We start from the raw sequence: 16,096 nt of genomic DNA, 5'->3' as shown, positions 1-16,096 counted from the left end.
GGAAGACTCATTGTACCTGCTCCCAAGACTTATATTTCAGAACTTTGCCTTGGAACTCTTCTGTGTTTAAAGTGCTAAACAGAAAAGAGGAACGGGGTTTAGGTCACCTGTCTTCCATACTCTAAAGGTGTGAATGGAGTGGAAAATGAAAAGACTTCTCAGGACATAAAAGCATTTCCACTCTTGCTAACATATTTCTCTGCTTACAAATCTATATAACTAATTAAAAAGTATTTGAAATTCATTAATATTCATAAATGTTAAGTTATTTGGACAAAATATGCTACAAAGTGCCATTTAATTTATAATAGTGAAAAATTAAATGCAAACTAAATAAATGTCCATGAAATGATGAGTAGTTAAATTCTGCTACATAGCATCCATACTTATTATTTAAAGCCACAAAAAAATAGTTGAAAGAAAAAACATGTCGTTCCTATTTATAAAAAACTGTACATATCCCTATGAATCTACATGCAAAGAGATGTCTTTAGGGATATTCAAAAACAGACTGCTTTTCTCTCTCCCTTAGTCTTTGTCTAAACGATAGTGATTTGCTAAAATAAGCAAGGATTGTAAAGTAGAATCCATGCTCATGATAGAAAAGAATCCATGGCTGTAAGGCCACGATACAAATGGAAGCAGTGGTTCTAATCCAGGAAAGTGCAACCTGGAAATTTGGCATTCTGTTCAGAATTCTAGATCTGAGACTAAATGGCATCAACTGGTACAATTTCTTGCCTATGGGCACTGAACATGTTATTCTCCATTTTATTTAAGTTACTGTAAAATTATATTAGCTATGCTGCTACTTAAGCTGAGAGACCTTCTGTCCAGTCACTTAGTTTCTGATTTTTTGCCAGTTATGCCACCTTACTGCCCCTCCCTGCTCCCTTCTCCCCAGGGCTGTACCCTGAGTAACTGAGCATTATGTTAAATCTACCAGTGCCTTTTAGTTATTAAAACATCTTAAAAGGTAAATCTCCAAAGTGCAGACCATTGTCTTCCCCACTGAAAACTATTTTCCAAAGGTCTAAACTTGAAGATAACAAAAATTAAATATATTTTGTGTACAAAGGGAGAGTGAAAAAATAAACCTCAAACCCAGCAAACCAGGCTCAATTCCTTTAAGCATCCTCTACTTAGAGGACCCCAGCTTGCGGAGCTCAGATCCTTGTCCTAAATGAGGTGATTAGAGACTCACAGTACCTGCTTTGTAAAACCAGATCCAGCCCTGTTACTGCCAACTCCAGAATCCAGATCTCTGGCTCCTCTGCTAATGCTTTCTCCTCCATCCACTCTTGTGGAAATTACAGCAGCAGAGTTCTGTGAATTAAATGGCATGATCGATCAACACTAATGTGAGTACTTACATTTCTACGGAATTACTAAACATTGAGTTTATTTTGATTTGTAATGAAAGCCCTGTACAACAAAGTAGTTGAATCGATCCCCTAACTCAAATAATCAGTTCAGCAAAATGAAATCAACAAATATTGGGTATCTACTGTAGGCTCAAGGATCTGAAGAACCAGTTGGAAAGAGGGTTTGTAAATGTGGAAGAGTTAAATTGCCAAATAAGCAGTACACCCAGTAATTGGTCTAAGAGTTGAGAGAAGGAACCATCACTTTAGGCTCCAGTTGTCTAGGTAGACTTAATGGGAAACTCATATTTATTTTGCCTCAAAATTCAAAAGACCAGTAAAGAATTTTTCTTTTAATGATAGAGTGCTATTTTTATGACTTAAAAAAATGAGGTTGTGAGGTAGGTCTGAGGAACAAAAGAAACATTGAACTATATTTAGCAATGGTCTTCATAAAGAATATTTTGTTACCATTACAATTCACTGAATTAATAGTGTTCTGAAGGCTATGATGAGAACATCCACTATCACCACAGTCCCACTCACTACTAGGAGAGATTTAAAATTCTAAATGTCAACATACTATAAAAATGTAAAAAATTAGCTAGCTGCATAAATAATATAAATTATGTATAAAAGTTTTATTTGGAAATATGAAGTTGACATTTTTGGCTATCTCAATTCCATCAGGATGACCACAACAATCTTAGAGGTGAACTAGAATTTGTTTTGATTTGAACTAAAAAACTTAAACCTGATCATATTGGTAATGCTTCTTATTTTCCTTTTATTTTTAAAAATCAATTTTAGTGAAGTATAGCAGCAGTCCTCAAACTTTTTGGCACCAGGGACCAGTACTTCTATAAGAATCTAGTGCCTGATAATCTGAGGTGGAGCTGAGGACCGGCTCCCTCAACAGCTGCTCACCTCTGGTTTACATCCTGGGGTTTGGGGACCCCTGAGGAATAGTTCACATAAAACAAAACACTCCCATTTTAATTACCAAAATATTTTGATGAGTTTAAGAATTTAATGTATTGATCTAACCACCACCACAATCAAGATGAACATTTTCATTATCCCCAAAATTCCCTTGTGCCCATTCAGATCAATATTCTCCAACCCCAGACAACCCCTGACCTGTCTTCTGTCACTTGCGAATCAGATATGTCATTTCTAAAGTTTCATAAAAATGTGATACAGCATATATAATACCCTTTTGGTAAGGCTTCTTTTGCTCCGCATAATGTTTTGAGATTCATCCATGTTATATGTATCATAGTTCACTTGTGTTTATCACTGAATAGTTTTCCAATGTATGGATATACCACAATTTGTTTACATACCACAAATATTGATGGACATTTAGATTGTTTCTAGTTTTTATCTATTATAAAGTCATCATGAATATTCATGTACAAGTCTTTGTGTAACTATATGTTTTCTTTTGGGTAAATTTCTAGGGGTAAGACTGCTGGGCGGTATGGTAAGTGTAAGTTTAACTTTATAAGAAAAAAACAAACTGTTTTCCAAAATACTGATACCATTTTACATTTTCACCAGCAAGGTATGAGAGTAGTAGTTGCTCTACATTCTTACCAGTACTTAGTAGTGCCATTCTTTTTTTCACCATTTTAGTGAGTGTATAGTAGTATCTCACTATGGTTTTACTTTGCATTTCCCTGATGACTAATGATGTTGATATATTTTTGTACATATATTGGCTATTAACATATCTTATATTGTAAAGTGTCTATTCAAGTTTTTTGTTCAATTTAATTGGGCCGTTTGTCTTATTGAGTTGTGATAGTTCTTTGTATATCTAGGTACTACTCCTTTGTCAGATATGTGTTTTGTGAATTTTCTTCCAGTTGCTGGCTTGTCTTTTTCTTTTCTTTTTCTTTTTTTTCTTTTCTTTTCTTTTTTTTTTTTTTTTTTTTTTTTTTTTTTTGTTTTTTTTTTGTCTATGTTTTTTTTTTTTTTTTTTTTTTTTTTTTTTGCAGTGTCTTTGACAGTCATAAGTTGTAACTTTGTAAAAGTCTAATTTACTAGTATCTTCTTTTATAGCTTTTGTTTTTTGTGTCCTAAGAAATTATCTATTACCTTCAGGTAGATTGGGTTTAAATCTGTCATTTTGCTCTTTGTTTTCTATTTATTCTAAATCTTTTTTCTGTTTCTTTACCTTTCTTTTGGGGCTTATTTTTTAGAATTTTATTTCAACTATTGGTTTATGAATTACTTCTCTTCGTATTAATTATTAATGATTGCTCAAAGAATTACAGTATGGCCTTTTATCCAATCTGTATTCAAGTAACATACCATCTCTTATATAAGACTCTTACAACATAATGCTTGCACATATTCTCTCTTGTCCTTTGAGCACTTGCCATACATTTTACTTTTACATATGTTATGAACACTGTAACACATTGTGCTTTGTTTTTGTTTTTGCTTTTGCTTTTTTTTGCTTTGCACAATCACTATTTAACAAAATTAATAAATGGATACAAAAATTATATTTAACTACATATTGACCATTTCTGGTGATCTTCATTCATTGTTTCACATCTGTTAGCATTTTCCTTTGCCTGAGGAACTTCCTTTAACATTTCTTATAGTATAAGTCTGCAGGTAACAAATTCCACTTTTGTTCATCTGGAAGGTTGCTTTTGTTTTAAAGAATATTTTCACTGGATATAGAATTTTAGGTTGACTTTTTCTAGCATTTTGTAGAGTCATTTTTTTTCTTTCCTGCATATGTGGTGAGCAGTCTGGTATAATTTTTACCTATGTTCCTCTATGTGATTTGTTCCTCCTTCTTCTGGCTGCTTCATCTAATATAGGGTGACATCATTTCTTCTGTTTTCCTGATTTCCCATGATGATCTAAACCAATCACTTTCCCTTTGCAGCCACTTTCCCTCATTTGGGCCCCTAAGCAGTGCATCTTCAGGTCTCATATTCTTATGGCACCCCCACATGTACATCATAATAAATTTTGGACATTTTCTCCTGTTAATCTGTCTCATGTCAATTTGATTATTAGCTCAACTAGATGAACTTAGAAGGTGGGAGGGAAATTATTTTTTGGATTCCCACAATAGTAATGCTGCATGTATGTTGACTTAACAGCCTTTCAGCTCTCACATAATTTTCTGCCACTATTAATATTACCTGACCACAAAGACACTGAAATTTTTTTTAACTCCCATGATACATGTACTCTAACACTTAAAATCAGGCTCTCTTTTGTAACTCATATATATTGTCTCATCTCCCTAACTAGTTTCTAAGTTCCTTGAGGGCAAGGAGTCATATTATTACAGCTGACATTTATTTTGGACTATGGGTTAGCACTTTACATTTATAAACTCATTTAGCCCTCACAGCATCCCAATGACAGCTTGCTGTTGTCATCGTTGTGTTATGAATCAAGGAACAAAGCTTAGGATGCAGTATATTTACCCAAGGGCACAAGGTTAGTGAGACTGCAGCCTGGCCCAGTCATTTCAGGCTGCTGCTTCTCAGGGTATGGGATTCCATCCAGTCAGGTAGGAATGAGATGGCTCAGTAGTCATCAATTCATGAACCAGTGTAAACCCTCTTCTTTTGTAGCTAGTTCTCATATAAGCATAGGGCATACATCCCAGACATGCCGCTTTAACTGAGAGCACTACTGCCACCTTCCTCTCCCCTGAAGATTAAAATGTCCCTTATAGAGCATCCTAAAAACAATCAGAATTATATACAAAAGCCAAGATTATTTCTATCAGATGCTTTGCTACCTGACAGTTGTTATGTCCTACAGAAAATTGCTGCGGTCTGAATCTTTGCATTCCTCCAACATTCATAAGTTAAATCCTAATGCCTAAAGTATTAGGAAGTGGGGCTTTGGGAGCTGATTAGGTCTTGAGGGCAGAGACTTCATAAATGAGATTAGTGCTACTGTAAAAGAAACCCAAGAGAGCTCCCTAGCCCTTTTTACCATGTGAGGATACAATAAGGCTGACCTGAAGAGGACCCTACCATGCTGATTCCTTCTAGCCTCTGGAACTGTGAGAAAATATACTTCTGTTGTCTATAAGCCATCTAGTCTGTGGTATTTTGTTATAGCAGACTGAAGAGACTAAGACAGAAATGAAGGAAGAAAGGATAGAAAAAGAAAGAAGAGAGAAAGGAGACCCACGCATGTGGGAAGAGTGAGAATGGAGAACAGAAAAGGAGACACCAGAAGCCAGATCTTCCCAAATAGTTCTCCACTATAATGGTGTCCTTTTCTAAATGACTGACAGCCTTCCGTGTTGGTTTTCATTTGCAGTTTCTTGGTTCCCCCAAGCAGGGGAAGAGTTCTACTTTGAGAAGCAGGAGTGGTTCTAAAAGCTAGAGAAGAAGATGATGTAAACCCAGAACAGAGGCCAGCAGTATTAATGGTCCACCAGGGAGACCTCTCCTTGACCCTGTGACATTGAAATATTGCACAAGGAAGTAAGATGCTAGGTGTGGACTTTTACACTGTGCCTGATGGCAAATTCAAGATTGATACAGAGTCTGAATTTAAAACACAAAATTACACTTTTTACAACACTGGAAACAAACTGAAAAATGCGTTGATTTCATACACCTCATATCAACCAGTTTTATGACAAGTAAGACGCAGTCTAAATGATCACAAGCATATCTGTGGACTTTTAAAAGGGGCCAAACTGGCACCATTGTCCCAAGGGTCATTACAACTCTAATGATTGTGGTATCAAGAGCCAGATCCCAGCCAGGGAATCCTGCTGTCATCAGTGTGAAGGGCACCAAGCTAACATCTTTTCCAAATAGGCATATGCCTGGAAGTATCCATATATCCCAATTATCAGTACTCGAAGATAGGAATATATTATGACTGTTCTTTATTTCTCACAGGGATAGAAAATAAGGAAGAATAAGAAGATGAAGCATGGCAACAAACCATAGGCAGCCCAAACTACACCTTATTCAACTAGATAAATAGCTGTTACATTTATATGCCACCAGATGCTATGGCAACATTAGTTGGTTACATCAAATTCACTATTAGCTGATATCACTGGAATAAACAACAAATGTGCAGATTTTTCAAAACCAAGTTGTTTGCATCTGTTACATATTTCATGTTTCTGCTCCCGGAAAGCCTCTATTGAAACTGATTTGATATGCCATCCTCAGGACTTTAAGGAATGTTGCTCCACATCTCAAAAGGTAACAACATGGATTTTTACAACATACTCCTTAGCAAGACGAAATTACAACATAGGCTGTAGGAAAATTTCCACTTGAACAATAAACTGAAAGCTTTGTAAATATAAAATGACAACTTGCATTAAAAGATGCATGTTTAATTTTGGTATTTCCAATTACATAACAGGTAAACCATTCAGGCAAACGAAAACTGGCCATAACCTTTTTCTGATAACTCTGGCTATGGTTTTCTCTAAGCAGTGTCAGGTTTCCTTTTTTTCCAGAGGAGACAAAAGAGAATGCTAGATTTTTAGTTCAATACCACACACACTTCTGTACGAGGCTCCAATACTACATGTAATTGGAATAACAACACTAATAAGAGTCACTACCTTTAGATAGAATTACACTTCATTAATGTCTCTTCCACCCACTCCCGTTTTGTGGATCCTCTTCCTCTGATCTGAGCATCTGATCTTCCCAACCTCTGTCCTCACTACTCCCTCTAACAGCCCAGTGATTTTTCAAACGGGTCAATATGGTAATATTTAGAGACATTTGGTAGTGTCTGGAGACATTTTTGCTCATTGCACCTGGAGGTTTTTTGCTAAATGTCCTACAATGCACAGGACAGCCCCCCAACAACAGAAAAAATTACGTGGCCCCAAGTGTCAATAGGAGGATGACTGCATGCTGAGTTTTCTCTACTCCTTCTTGTAGGCCTGCTCATAGATTTGTAGGGCAGCCAACAAGGGCAAAAGGTGTGTGCACTTTGGCAGTGGAATACTGCAAACCATCACCTTGGGAATTTAGATGAAGGTATTTAAACCTATATCACTAAACTTTGATCGGTCAGATTCAAAATCCCTAGGAAGAAATATAACATATATGTAAATCCAATATGTATCTGTTACATGGGGGTGGAGAATATAGAACATAAACTCATGGTTTCCCTTTTCTCATTCCCCCTTGTCTTTATAATTCCTAATAAATTAATCTTTTGGTTATATGAATAAGTTTATAGTACATACAAGAACCATTTCTCCTTGCACTTCTCAAAATGCAATATGCTACTCAGCCTTGATTATCTTTCCATGTACATGATCACTGCTCTTACTGCTAATTGAGAAATTAATAGTTGTCAATGCCCATGATCTAGATTGAATTTGTCAACTGTAAGTTGTTCATCCTGAGATACCTTTGGATGCCTACAAATTGTTTTCCTTAGGCTGATAGTTTTGTTCTTGATTTTAAAATATTAATGTGTCAAAGTATTAACCTGCTTTGATAGAAAGATAGCAATGAAAACTTGCTTCTGAACAAAAGAAGAGAAGACTGTTTATCTGTCAGGCTCACATATCTCAGAAGTTGAAGTAATGAGAAGAGATAGTCAATGCATAAGAACTCTGTACAGCCAAGAATATCTGCAAAATGACAGTTTGCCAGGGACTATGTGGAAGAGAAGGTACTTCATTTTACCTTCATTCTCCTTGGTGGATATAAATGATTCTACTACAGGATATTTCCAAAAAAGTCTTTATACCTTCTTTCAGACATCCCTTTCTAGTGTTAATGAAAACAGATACACATCTCAGTCCATACTCATACTTGCGTCTTCCATCATGCTTAAGTGTAGTGGCCATCAATCTGTTAAACAAGGAATATTATGGTATGTTCAGGCAAAAATTATTCTAAATGCTAATGTAGTGTCATAATCAAGATCTTAGCTCTGCTGCCTGATTGAGTTTGAATCTTGATCCTGCCACCTACTAGCTATATGATCTCTCAAAAACATCTTTCCTCCTGCTTAAATGAGGATAATAATAGGACATATTTCATGTGGTTGTTGTGGGTGTTAAGTTAATATGTGTAAAGCACATAGAATGGGCAGGCACATAATAAACATTCAATAAAGATTAGCTATTATTATTTGTAAAGTATACATGGGCAATAGCCATTTATTATGACATGTTTTTTCAAAATGAAAATTTTTCCTAATTATATTTGTTATACATACTGATCATTTAAAAAGACCATAAGCAAACATGAATAAAGAAGAAAGTAAAAGTCCTCTCTAACCTTACCCCTTAAAAATAACCACTGTTAAGAGCTTGGTATAGATGTTTTCAGACATTTTTATACACATGCCCATTCACATACAAACACACACACACACACACACACACACATTCACACATATGTATATGAGTTCATCTTTTTTCTCTCAGGTTTCTGACTTTGGTTTATTCTCCTTTAATATTATGAACATAGAAGTCAGGTCAAGATGGAGGAGTAGGTAAACACTGTGCTTGCCTTCTCCCATGACTACATTAAAATTACAACAATTATAGGACAGTCAACCTAGAATAACAGTTGAAGACTGTCCTTAGACTAATTAAGAATGTAAAGAAGCCACATCAAGACTGATAGGAGGGACAGAGTTGCAAAACCAGCTGGCCCCACACCCACATGTGGCAAATGAGAATTAGGAGGTCTATCTCAGCTGTAGAGAGCCCCCCAGAGGAACTAGGGGTCCCAGCCCCACACCTAGCTCCTCATCCCAAAGCTGGGAAGAGGAGTCCCCACAACATCTGGCAGAGAAAATTAGTGGGGAATTCATCCATCCAGGTGAGATGGAAGGCTGCTGGTAAGCCAGGTATCCTCTTAAGCCCACACATGGACTCATTCTCTCCCAGGCACTCACCCTGGGCTCTCATGGACAGACAGCACCTCAGAAAGCACCAGAGACAGACAGAGACTGAGTTGTGTGGCTGCAGGGCAAGGGTTGGAGGGACAACTGGCATTATCCCTGTGTTGAGCCCTCTTCCCATACAGCTGGTGGCAGGCCCCCATCTTTCCTGTATTGAGCCCTCCCCACAACACGGCTAAATCTGAATTTTCATTTGTCCGGTGAGCTCTGCTCACTCCACCCTGGTGACTTGCCAGTGGGGACTGTGCTCCACCGAACTTGCACATTACCAGAGGCTTTTTTGTGGCTGGCAGGTAGCTGAAGTTGACCAGTGCTGCAGTCTTTCTTGGGCAACTCTCCAGGGTCTTTGGGACCCAGATGGGCAGTGGCTGGCCTCAGTGTGCTCTGAACATTTTGCTGAGTGGCCCAGGTTCAGCACTGGCTCCAAACTTGAATCTACATTAACCTGGTGAACACGACTTGCCCACCCTGCTGATTCCCTAAAACTTCATGTTACCCAACTCAGGTACTGCCTGAGGCTCTTCCAGCAGCTGAGCCTTACAGGCAGCCGGCAGGTGGCGGCAGGCTTTGGGGTGCCCTGGGCCTTTTGCTGAGCTGCCCCAGGCCTGGTACTGGTGGCAGCCAACCACGGTTCTCACAGCGTGGCCTCTCCCACGTGCCTCCAGATTCAGCACAGCCAGTGACCTATCTCGGATCACTTTGTGGCTCCTACCAGGTAACCCCAAGCTGGTCACAGGCAGCAGCTGACATTGGCCTGCACAGGAACTCCTCCTAAGAGGCCCCAGAACCAATACAATCGAAGGCGAGCTTCAGACCACAACAGAGCACCACTCGATTAGCCCCACAAGAGGCACACCCAAAGTGTGGTCTTGGCAGGCACCAGAGCCCACTTGGGCAGATCTCGCTCCATGAGGTCAGCACCCACATAGCAGCTAGTATGCGGTGGTTGTGGCCAGTCCTAGCAGCCAGTCAGCCTGAGAGTCAATCCCACCTACTGACATACCAATAGCAACCAAGGCTCAACTACAATGGGAGAGCACACACAAACACACAAGGAATACTCCTGGAGCACCTGATACAGATGATCAGGGAGACTGTGTCACTGAGCCCCACAGGGCACCTACTACATAAGGCCACCTGGCCAAGACTGGGACATGTGGCAGATCTACCAAATGCATAGAAACAAACACAGAGGGGCAGCCAAGATGAGAAAACAAAACATTTTCCAAATGAAAGAACTGGAGAAAACTCCAGAAAAAGAACTAAACATAATGGAGGCAAACAACCTACCGATACAGAGTTCAAAACTTTGGTTATAACGATGCTCAGTGAACTAGGGGGAGAATAGATGATCTCAGTGAGGACTTCAATAGAGAGATAGTTAACCATAAAAAAAGACATAAAAACTATAAAAAAGAATGAGTCAATTTTGAACAATACAATAACTGAAATGAAGAATACGTTAGAAGGAATCAACAGCAGATTAGATGAAGCAGAGGACTGAATAAGTGATTTGAAAGACAGAGTAGCAGAAAACACCCAATCAGAACAGCAAAAAGAAAAAATAATCCGAAAAAATGAGGATAGTCAAAGGACCTCCAGGAAAACATCAAGTGTAACAACATTCACATCATAGAAGTACCAGAAGGAGAAGAAAGAGAGCAATGAATTGAAAACCTATTTGAAGAAATCATGACTGAAAACCTCCCTCATCTGGCAAAGGAAATAGACATACAAGTCCAGGAAGCTCAGAAAATCCCAAACAAGATGAACCCAAAGAGGCTTATACCAAGACACATCATAAAATGCCAAAAGTTAAAGACAAAAAGAGAATCCTAAAAGCAGCAAGAGAAAGCCAATTAGTTACTTAAAAGGGAGCTTCCTTAAGACTCTGTCAGCTGATTTCTCAACAGAAACTTTTCAGGCCAGAAGAGATTCGCATGAAATATTCAAAGTGATGAAAAGCAAAGATCTATAACCAAAACTACTCCTCTCAGCAAGGTTATCATTTAAAATTGAAAGAGAGATGAAGAGCTTCCCAGACAAGAAAAAGCCAAAGGAATTCATCATCGCCAAGTCAGTATAATAAAAAATGTTAATGGTACTCTTTAAGAAAAATGAGGGGGGAAGGCAGGGGGGAGAGGACAGGACATAAATATGAATGATAAAATGACAATAACTACATTTCTATCAATAATCACTTGGAATGTAAATGGATTAAATGCTCCAATCAAAAGATATAAGGTAGCTGAATGGATAAGAAAATAAGACCCATACATATGTTATCCACAAGAGACCCACTTCATATTGAAAAACACACACAAACTAAAAGTAAAGGAATGGAAAAAGATATTTAAGGAAATGGAAATGGAAAAAAAGCTTGGGTAGTAATACTTGTATCAGAAAAAATAGACTTTTAAACAAAGGCTATGAGAAGAGATAAAGGACATTTCGTAATGATAAAAGGATTAATCCAACAAGAGGATATAACCCTTGTAAACATTTATTCATCCAACATAGGAGCACCTAAATACATAAAGGAAATACTGACCAACATAAAGAGGGAGATTGACAGTAATACAGGGAGATTTTAACATCCCATTGACATCAATGAATAGGTCTTCCAGACAGAAAATCAACAAGGAAACAGTGGCCTTAAATGACAGATTAAACCAGATGATTAAATTGATATTTTTAGAGCATTTCACCCCAAAGCAGCAAAATGTACATTTGTCTCAAGTGCACATAGAATATTTTTCAAGATAGACTGCATGTTAGGACACAAAACAATTTTCAGTAAATTTAAGAAGACTGAAATCGTATCAATCATCTCCAATCACAGTGATATGAAACTAGAAGTCAATTATAAGAAAAATACTGAAAAACACAAACACAAAGAAGATAAATAATATGCTACTAAACAATGAGTGTGTTAACAATAAGATCAAGGAAGAAATCAAAAAATACCTTGAGACAAACAAAAATGACAACACAATGACTTCAAATCTATAGGACACAGTGAAAGCAGTTCTAAGAGAGAAATTCATAGCAATGCAGGCCTACCTCAAGAAACAAGAAACATCTCAAATAAACAATTCAACCTTACACCTAGGGGAACTAGGAAAAGAATAGCAAACAAAGCGCAAAGTGAATAGAAGGAAGGAAATAATGAAAATCAGAGTGGAAATAAAATAGAGTCTAAATAAACAATACGAAAGATCAATGAAACCAAGAGCTGGCTCTTTGAAAAAATAACCAAAACTGATAAATCTTTAGGGACTCATCAAGAAAAAAGAGGGCAGACCTAAATAAATAAAATCGGAAATGAAAGAGGAAAAGTGATATCCGACACCACAGGAATACAAAGGATTATAAGACAATACTATGAACAATTATATGCCATTAAATTGACAATCTGAAAGAAATGGATAAATTCCCAGAAACATAGAATCTTGCAAGACTGAATCAAAAAGAAACAGAAAATCTGATCAGATTGAAGGCTACTAATGATATCAAAACAGTAATCAAAAATCTCTCAATAAACAAAAGTCCTGGATCAGATGGCTTCACAGATAAATTTTACCAACATTCAAAGAATTAGCACCTATCTTCAAACTATTTCAAAACATTTAAGAGAGAAGCCTCCCAAAATCATTTTACAAGGCCACCATTACCCTGACGCCAAAACCAGATGCCTTGGTACCATATTACTTTAATTATAGTGGTTTTATAATGTATTTCGATATTTGTTATAGTAATCTCCTAGTGATTCTTAGCAAAATGGTAGTTATTTCTAATTTCACAAATAATGGATTTAACTGAGGCAGGAAAAACAAAATGTCACTAAGAGTCAAGTGCTCAGGGAGAATTATATAAACTACTTTTATCTATAAGAATAAGATCTTATTGTTGCCAGCAATACCTGAGGAAAGGTTTTTTTTAATATTAAGTATATTTTTAATATAAAATAATGTAATAGATATTTGTGGCTTCCTACTATGTTAAATATACCATTGCTTTACTAATAATTTGCAACTTGGGCAAATAAATCTGTCTAATCTTAGTTTCCAATAAGGATAGAAAACCAGAACATAAATTTACACTATAAGGGAACAAATTTAGGGTAAATTTATATTGGAATTTTCTGGTTATGAAGAGAACATACATAAAACATACTCTTTTTATTGGAAATTTTTAAGAAAGGCTTATCTCACTAGTGCCACAGAGGTAGCATGAATCTAGTTCTTTTCCACAACAGAAAACAGGCTTTCAAACTTCTCTCCAAAACTTAAGTCACTCTGAGACTGATTTTTCTGTATTTTGTAGTCATGTTTTTATGCTATTTAAGTGCTGACAAATAGAATTGTATGTACTACATGCTAATTAATAATAAAAATGCAAGATAGACCATATGAGCCCTAAAACAAACTTTAACAAACTTGAAAGAATTGAAACAATATATTTTCTAAACATAATGAAAAACTAGAACACAGTAAGAGAAAAATAGGAAAATCCCAAATTCTTGGAAACTAACTCACTTCTAAGTCGTTCGTAAGTCAAAGAGGAAGTCTCAAAGAAATTACAAATGAAAATAGAACATATTACAATGTGTGGGTTGTACCTAAAGCAATAATTTGAGGGAAATTGATAGCTTTCAGTGCTCAAAGCAGTGTCTAAGCTTCCACTTCAAGAAACTAGGAAAAGAAGAGCAAAATAAACCTAACACTAGTAGAAGGAAAGAAAGATCAGAGCAAGAATCACCAATATTGGAAACAAAAATAGGGAAAAATCAATGCTGATCCTTTGAAAAGATCAATAAAATTGATAAACCTCTAGAAAGACTAACCAAAAAAAGAGAAAAGACACAAATTACCAATATCAGGAATGAAAATGGGGCTATCACTGCAGACTGCAGACATTACAAGGGTAATAAGCAAATACTGTGAACAACTCCAAGAACATAAATTGGAGGTGAGCAGGAGGGAGAGCATGAGGAATCTGTGGGGATGGTAGATATGTTCATTTTCATGATTACTTAATAGTTTTACAGATGTATTCATTCATGAAAACTTATTAAACACTTTAAATATGTACAGTTCATTTTATGTAAAGTATACCTGAATAAAACTATTTTTAAAAGAAAACCTTTAGGGAACAGAACATTATGCTTTGGAGATCATTAGAGCCTTCACTGCATCCATTACCTACTGTCATGGCTGTCCCAACCCCTGCACACGTAGCTTTTATTGTTCTTCTACCATCAACTTTCTCAAGTCACAGTAACGGTCCTTAACTAATATTTCTAGTGTGTACAATAACATATACTCTACCCATGTCCATCTTATCGTCTATGAACTGAATTCTAAAACTGAAAGATGTTAGTGGCTATTGCTGCTTGATTCACTTAAGTAAAAAATAGTTTTTTGTCATTTCATATCAGTTATAGTAGACTGAAATTATTCAGAAGTATGTCACCAGCAGAGTTCCTAAAAGTACGTGATTCGAAAGCCAGTTTGGGCCTCCACTGCCTTCATTAAGACTTAAGGCTAGAGAACTTTAAATAATCCCAATGGGATGGTGAAACCAAGGTAAAGTTCAGTCAATGTGCAGTACATCTTGACACTAAAGAAATACAACCTTGGAACACGTTATAGCATGTAATTACAAGCTAGAATTTTCTTGGGCATACTATGCTTGAGCACGATGAGGTTTATCTCTTCGCTGTCATTTTTCCTTAAGCAGCAATATGCAATTTTTGTGTCCTAATAGCTCAGCAGTAGCTTCTTCACTGGAGTCCAGAACAGTATACACCGTCAACATACTACTGTATCCCTCATTTTCAATGTGCAGCAAACATAGTGTCGGGAGGCTAGAGAATAGAAAACATGCACTAAGTGAGCCTCCTTCTAGGTAGGACTTTTGATTCCCTCATTTCTGTGGAGTTTCCTCCTCATGCCCTCTCCCTCCAATTTATTATTTTCCCATTACCTACCTCTCCTATTTTATCCTCTCTGTTACTAGTTTCCAGCATGTTCTCTTGTGTCTTTGTTCCTTTTAAAATTGGAGACATAAACACTTGCTGTTGTACAGTAGGTGGCTGTTGTGCAGATTTTAAAAACCGTACCAGACACACACACACACACACACACACACACACACACACACACACACACACACGGCAAACACTAGCACAGTGTCCTGGCATTAATAGCTCAAAAAATATGAATTCACTCATTTTCACTATCTTTCTAAGACCAAAATAGAAGCTGTAGCAGTAAAGAAGAATATGTACAGAACCAGGAATGGTGAAACAAAAGAAATCATACTAAATGTCTATTTCCTCAGAACATAGTTTTTGCTCGAAATTATTGCTCTCTAGCATAGCTGTCTATTCTATAGCGATACGATTGGCTCAGAGAGGAGGGTCACCCAGATGGCCCAGTTTCTAACACACACTTCATGCTCCTTACCTTTGCTTCAAACCACCACTCAGTAATTGGTCACTTATTCAGAATATCTTGGATATTCAGCCTACCCCTTTGCTGGCTACTACCTAGCGTTATTTAAACACGCCAAGACTACCTTTTAAAGCACTCCTCTCTCCAGCCCTGTTCTCCCTCATTTGCAAATGCCTGATCTCTTGCCTCTTCATAATCAAACTCTGTAAAAACGTTTTTCCACTTCTTACCTGACTTTACTCATCAATCTACTGCAACCTGGCTTTTGCCCAAATCAACCAATCTTTTATTCTATAACTATTTAAAGTGCACCGCTGTCTGCTAGACACTTTACTAGGTGCAAAGAGGCCTGGGATTGGG

At 37.0% G+C, this 16,096-nt stretch overlaps 1 long non-coding RNA gene across 2 annotated transcripts in view; it reads left to right on the top strand.

Moving 5' to 3' along the window:
• LOC107195624 overlaps window positions 1-16,096 on the top strand; it is a 63,331-nt gene that overhangs the window by 16,830 nt on the left and 30,405 nt on the right. Inside the window, exon 3 of one of the 2 annotated variants that reach the window (XR_001516825.2) lies at window positions 6,275-6,701. The exons of the other annotated variant lie outside the window; for it this stretch is intronic. This is a non-coding gene — a long non-coding RNA (uncharacterized LOC107195624). Of the gene's footprint in view, window positions 1-6,274; window positions 6,702-16,096 lie in introns of those variants that run through there. 2 annotated transcript variants of the gene reach the window in all.

The sequence above is a fragment of the Pteropus alecto genome, unplaced genomic scaffold, assembly GCF_000325575.1.
Source record: "Pteropus alecto unplaced genomic scaffold, ASM32557v1 scaffold204, whole genome shotgun sequence".
In the NCBI taxonomy this organism is placed as follows: Eukaryota; Metazoa; Chordata; class Mammalia; order Chiroptera; family Pteropodidae; genus Pteropus; species Pteropus alecto.
This window is presented reverse-complemented; position numbering and strand designations above follow the sequence as displayed.